This window comes from Gavialis gangeticus, unplaced genomic scaffold (genome assembly GCF_001723915.1).
Source record: "Gavialis gangeticus isolate Ggan-Ray unplaced genomic scaffold, GavGan_comp1, whole genome shotgun sequence".
Classification (NCBI taxonomy): domain Eukaryota; kingdom Metazoa; phylum Chordata; order Crocodylia; family Gavialidae; genus Gavialis; species Gavialis gangeticus.
The window spans coordinates 6,442,042-6,448,602 of NW_017729009.1; the positions used below are offsets into that span (position 1 = coordinate 6,442,042).

Here is a 6,561-nt window from a genome sequence, read left to right on the forward strand (position 1 = left end):
CTTGGAGTTTCCCCGTCCCCCAGCAAAGTCAGTTTAAAGCCCTGTTCTGGCTGAGAACAGGGACTTACCTCTCCACGAGGTGGATGCTGTCTTATCCCGGGAGTCCTCTCTCCCTGAAGCGTGTGTGTGTGTGTCCTCTCTCCACTTGTGTCCCATGAAGGTGCTGCCACCTGGCAGCATGTGGCTCCGACAGTGCTGCTTGTGGTGGCAAGGAGAGCAGCCAGGCTGCCCTGCCTTTATTGCATGGGGCTCCCTTTGACACTCATGCAGCTCCCAGCACTTGCGTGCCACTGGGGGAAGCCCCGCGTGATGGAGCCAGCTGCCTTTGCTGCTCCCTGCCATGGAGGTCATGGGACTCCACCGGAAGTGGAGGGGAGTCTCTCATACCCCTCACACCCACATTCTGTTCCCACAACCCCACCCCCACATATACACACACAGTGCAACATACTCTATTGCCCCACCATACACACACCCACCCCAAACCACACCCCACACACACAATATACTGTAAGACTTATAAAGTAAGACTTTATTTTTGTAATCCCCTCTATAAACAGCATGCAAACACAAATCAATGCAAAAATATTTTTTGTATTAAAATAAAAATATGTTATAGTAGATGTTTGACTTTTAGTGCATGATTTTTTTCTTGTTCCAAGGTGGCAATCCTCCCTTCCCAAAAAGGAGTACTTCTGGGGGGGGCAAAGGGAGGGACTTCCAGTGGCAAAGGTCAGGGGTTAGGAGCAGGACTTCCGGTCAAAAGGTGGTACCCAGGGGGCAGGTCATTTGTAAGGGGTGGGCTACCCTTGTGGCCCTTGACTGCTCACCTCTAATTCATTCGGCTGGAGGGCTGGAGTGGCCCTCCAGTTGAAATAATTCCCCACCCATTTTAAACTGTATCAAACTTTCTAAAGGTAAAGAAAACTATTTTACAGCCCTAAACCTAAAGCTCATTTTTTCCCCAGGGTTCAATAATCTTTGTGTCAGGCCCACAATGTAGACATATGCATATTATATGTACACATCGTATGTTAGCAAATTACCTTACACCTGAATAATCATTCTTACAATCCTCTGACATCACAGATTCCCACAGATTCTAGAGACCAGAACTGCTTCAAAACAACAGACAAAAAGCTATTGTATTACAGTATACAAAACATAAATAGTTGAGTTGATAATCCCTCTCCCTATAATTAACAAGATATGCACCAGATATAAGAATTCACTTATTCTTCCTTCCATGGTTGGTTTGATAGTTATATTAAATATTCAGTATACCATAGAATCACAGAAAATTAGGGTTGGAAGGGACCTCAGGAGGTCATCTAGTCCAACCCTCTGCTCGAGGTAGAACCATCCCCAACTAGAACATCCCAGATGAGTCTTTGTCTAGCCAGGCCTTAAAAACCCTCAAAGACAGAGAATCCACAACCTCTCTGGATATCCTGTTCCAGTGTTTTACTACCCTCCAAGTGAGAGAGTTTTTTTCCCAGTATCTAACCTAAACTTCCCTTGCTGCAGCTTGAGATCACTGCTCCTTATTCAGTCATCTGACACCACTGAGAACAATCCAGCTCCATCTTCTGGAACTACCCTTCAGGTAGTTGAAGGCTGATACTAAATCCCCTCTCAGTCTTCTCTTCTTCAGACTAAATAAGCCCTGTTCCTTCAGCCTCTTTTCATAAGTCATGTGCCCCAGCCCCCTCACCATTTTTGTTGACACTCCACTGGACTCTCTCCAACTTGTCCACATCCTTTCTGTAGTGTGGGACCCAAAACTGAACACAGTACTCCAGATGTGGCATTGCCAGTGGCAAATAGAGAGGAATAATCACTTCCCTCCATCTTCTGGCAATGTTTCTACTACTGTAATGCAGTATGCTATTAGCCTATACTGTTGGATGATATTTAGCCTACTGTGCACCCAGGCCCAGACAGAATACTGGTGGAAGTTTACATTGATAACATCAAATGGTAGACTCCTAACTTGGAAAAATGGTATAACCCTATAACTGAGTTGGGACAAATCCCAGATTCCTGGGAGTATTATTGTACCGATTTTCAAGAAATGTTTAAAAGATAAGCTGGAATCTTATCACCCTACAAATTTGACAGACTTTCAGCTGAAATTTTTGGGTGCCATTTGCTACACCATCTCACAGCATGGGTAAAAGGGGAAAAGATGGAATATGGGGGGAATTAAACTTGAAGTTGTCAAAACCTATAAGTATTTGGGTGTGTTATTCACAGCTTCTCCATCATGGAAACATCATATTCAGCCAGTTAAAACTAAGGCAGCCCATGGATATTAATAATCCCCCTCCATTCCAATCACCCTCATTAGCTTTTCTTTCCTGTACTTTTACACTTTCTGGGATGGGATACTATCTCAAAGATAATGAAAGATTTGTTTCCCCCAAAGAAAAGGTTCAGTTTTTCCAGAGGATACGAGATATTGCCAGGCAGAATGATTTTGCAGTGGTGTGGCAGCAAGGTGCTACCACAGGCTCCCGAAGGTGGGCAGCACGCTAGAGCTGCTGAGGCTCCAGCTCAGGACAGGAGCGGCACAGCTTGTGTGGCTCCCCCACGCCATGCAGGGGAAACTTCTGAGTCCCCTGCAGGAGGCAGAGCAGGGGAAACCCTTTCAGCTCCCCGCAGAGGGCAAGCTAAGAGAAGCCCTTGAGCTCCCTGTAGGGAGCAGGGCAGAGGAGGCATTTGAGCCCCCTGGAGGAGGCTGAGGTCAAGGAGGCAGCTCCACAGCTCGCTCCTCCCCAGGGGAATATTTCTTTTGGGAAAAAAAAAGGAAAAGGGGAAATCAAAGAGCCCAGAGAAGGCAGGCTGTGCTTCGGAGCCGGAGGGAGGAGAGCCATCGGTGTCCACGCTGACGGGGGACTCCACCCAAAGCAAGCTGTGGGCAATCCCGCAGGGGCCGAAATCCCCACTCGACGAACACTGTATCTGGTTGGCGAGTAGACTGGGTGTAGGGGAGGTGAAGCCCCATGGAACATTGCGCCAAACAATCGTGAGTACTGCTGTTTGTCAGGAGGCCCTCCCAGGAAGATCTACACTGAAACCCCTCTCTTGATAATTTAACATTAAAGTTGTAGCAGGCGAGTTGAGGGGCAGGGCTACTCACCCAACAGGCCGTACAAACGTGAGGCCCCAGACATCACAAGTGGCTAGGGCTACTTTAAATGCCCCTTTTATATACTCTTTGGAAATTAGATTGGGGGGGAAGAAAGGTATTTACAGTTGGATCTCAATAATAAATGGCGATCCTCTTTGACTAGACTCAGGACCAAACAGATGCCCACAGCTGTTCTGGCTGGATGTAGATTTTCCATTCCAAGGGCTAAAAGATGTTGCCCAGACTGTCTAGTTTTGGAAGATACTATCCACTATGTTTTAGAATGTTCTTTATATAATGACATAAGGAGAACCTATTTACTACTGTTCTTGCAGAAACTGGTACATGTTTCAAACAGAGAGAAATTAATCTGGCTTTTACAACAAACGGATCCAAATTTAGTAAACTATCTTGCAATTTTTGCTTATAAGGCTGAGGCAATTAGAGTTAAATATCCTTTATTACTAATATGAATGATACATTTTAACAGATTTGATTTTATTGTCTCAATTGTGGATCTATCTACAACAATATTATAGATTCATGTCTTGATTTACTACTGTATTAATATTAATAATGTTTTTTATGTTGTTGGGCTTTATTTTTAAGATAACATTTGTAGTTTGGTTACTTTGTTTGAACTTATTTATATTATGGTCCAATGTGTGTTCTGTCATCTTTGGGAGCACGGGATTTAGCCAGAATCCTTAACAAACTGTACTGAATTGAATTGAGCCTACTGTCCACTGTAACCCCCAGATCCTTTTCTGTAGAGCTGCTGCTTAGCCAGTCGGTCCCCAGGCTGTACTAGTGCATGGGACTGTTCTGTCCTACATGAAGAAATTTGCACTTGTCCTTACTGAACCTCATGAGATTTGTTTTGATCCAATCTCCAATTTGTCAAGGTCTCTCTGAATCCTAGCCCTATCCCTCAGCATGTTTACTACTCCCCCCAGCTTGTTGTTATCTGCAGACTTGCTGAGGGTGCACTCTATGTCATCTTCGAGGTCACTGATGAAATACTGAACAAATGAGGCCCTAGGACTGACCCTTAGGGCACTTTGCTTGAGACTGGCTGCCAACTAAACATAGTCAATGACTGCTACCCTCTCAGCCGGATAATCCAGCCCGTTTTCTGTCCCCCTTGCAGTGCATTCATTCAACCCATACTTCTGTAGCCTGCTTGTGTTCTAAATACATGTTGAAGAACTGTCAGTGTAATATTCTGTACCTACAGCTGACACAAATAAGTTCTACGATGGATTGGGTACTCAATCCCACTGTGTACCCCAGGGACCAATCCTGGTGTGAAGGGTTGGGAGGGTCCAGTACCAGGCCGCCACAGTCCAATCTTGGGGTGTAGGAGTGGGAGGGGGCATTATCTGGCCCCTGGAGCCCAATACCAGGATGTGGGTGCTGCACCAGGCCCCTGGGGCCCAATCCCAGCACACGGGTGTGTGAGGAAGCAACATCAGCGTCAACAAAAGAGGCAGGAAGGGTGTGGTTCCATTCCCTAGGGCCCGATCCTGGTGCATGGGGCTTGATCCAGCCTGCAGACCAGCCTCATGCCACTCATTTGGCCCATGAAACCAAAACATTGAGTCTACCGTATTAATGGAATAAATTAATGACGGAGGGGGTGTGGGGAGCTGAGGGACATGACACTTTATTTCATATATGGTCAGTTATACTATTTCTCCTTATATTAAGCAGGCCCAAATCCTGCCCTTTGGTCCATTCAAACATCACAGACTTCACAAGAAATAAATGACTGACTCAGAAATGACTGACTTAGTCCTCATCTATGTGGGGGCTGCTGCAGCAACTGGTCTCTCTTGGAAGTTGGTTCCAGACCCTAGCCGCCCTGACCGTGAAATAGCGCCTCCTGATGTCTAACCTAACCTATGTTATGCTGACTAGACTGACTATTTTTACTTGCAAGAGGTTGTTCCATAAAAATCAAGTATGGGCTTTAGATTCTGCAGTTCAGAGTCTAGATGCTCTTAAAAATGTTAATTTGAAGAGATTTTTTTTAATTTTAGGTATATAGTTTGCTATTAATCTACCTCAATACAACATCAGAAGTAGAATTTGTGACGAGCTGAGCTGTGCAATTCCACGGGATGCTGTAAACTGCATGACTGCCGGCATGATTTGGTTTCCATCCATGTACAATTACAAACGTACATAGCTACCATGTGTGGGTTCCTGTATTGTCTTCCAGCTCCACCCAGTCAGGTACCAATTCTAACGTTTTCTTAATAACAGGTTTTGTCTTCATATACAAGACACACAGTTTCTACATCTTGCACTCCTGAAATACAAGCATACGAGAGCATGTCTCTCTACAGCTACTTAACCAAGAGTCGTAAATGTGATTTTAGGGATGCAAAAACTCCCACGAGTTGACATAAATACGCTCCAAATTCATTGTAGTGTGTGTGCATGATCACAGCAGGTTTTATCATTCTAGTGAGACAACTGTTCAGTTGGTCTAATAAAATATATCACATTCACCCAAATAACCTTGTCTCTCTCCTTAGAGCAATGCGGCTACAACCAACACCCCCAAAATTGTTAGGTTGCATTTAAAAACCCTTCCTTGTCAGAGGGCCTTAAGCAGACCATTTATTCCAGCTTTTTAACCTTCTCCATGTGGTCTCTGACCTTTTCACAGATAAGGGCTCACAAGTGCACCCGGGGCCTTCGTGTCACTCAGGGAACTGCTAAGCAGCAAATTACAGGGCAGGTCACCTGACAAGAACTCCATTGCTCATGTCGTTGCTGGTGTCGTGGTACAAGGGTAGTCCTGGCAGGGCTGTGACAACGGGAGTGGGCGAGGGGCTGGACGCGGGATTTCAAGAAGCGCCGCCGGGACTCGAGGTTCCTCCATGAAGAGCCCAAGAAAGCGGCGGCAGAGGGACCCTGCCTCAGGGAGGGGGAGACGCGGAGCCTTTTTCAGCAAGTCGGTTTCTAAGGTGCTACGGCCTCACCTCACGCCACCAGGGCCCGAGCACTGGCAGGGCGGCGACAGCTCCGCTCCTCCCTAGCGGGAGGACCCGGGTCTCCTGCAACAGGAGAGAGGGAGCATCCCGCCAGCGCAGCCCCTGATTGGATGGAGGCCGCGGAGGCCTCTGGGAGATGTAGTGTCGCGGGCTTGGGGCGGCACTGCGGGTCCCGGCATACCCCGCGCGTTCCCAGGGTGCTCTGCGGGGTAGGACTACACTTCCCGCCGTGCCCCGCGCTGGCCGGCCGGGCTGGCTCTGGCTGGGGGAGGCTGGTTCCTATTTAAATCCAGGCAGCTGGAAAATGGCGGCGCGAGGCTGAGTGCGGGGAAACGGAGCGGAGGAGGCGCGGCGGAGCCCGGCCGGTGAGTGGCCTTGCGGGGGCCGGGAGAGTCGGTAGGGACGACCCTGGAACTTCCCTGC

At 47.4% G+C, this 6,561-nt stretch overlaps 1 long non-coding RNA gene across 1 annotated transcript in view; it reads left to right on the forward strand.

The window, feature by feature from the left end:
* The first annotated feature begins 6,348 nt into the window (after positions 1-6,348).
* LOC109292447 overlaps positions 6,349-6,561 on the forward strand; it is a 24,288-nt gene continuing 24,075 nt past the window's right edge. Inside the window, exon 1 of the long non-coding RNA XR_002096124.1 lies at positions 6,349-6,503. This is a non-coding gene — a long non-coding RNA (uncharacterized LOC109292447). The remainder of the gene's footprint in view (positions 6,504-6,561) is intronic.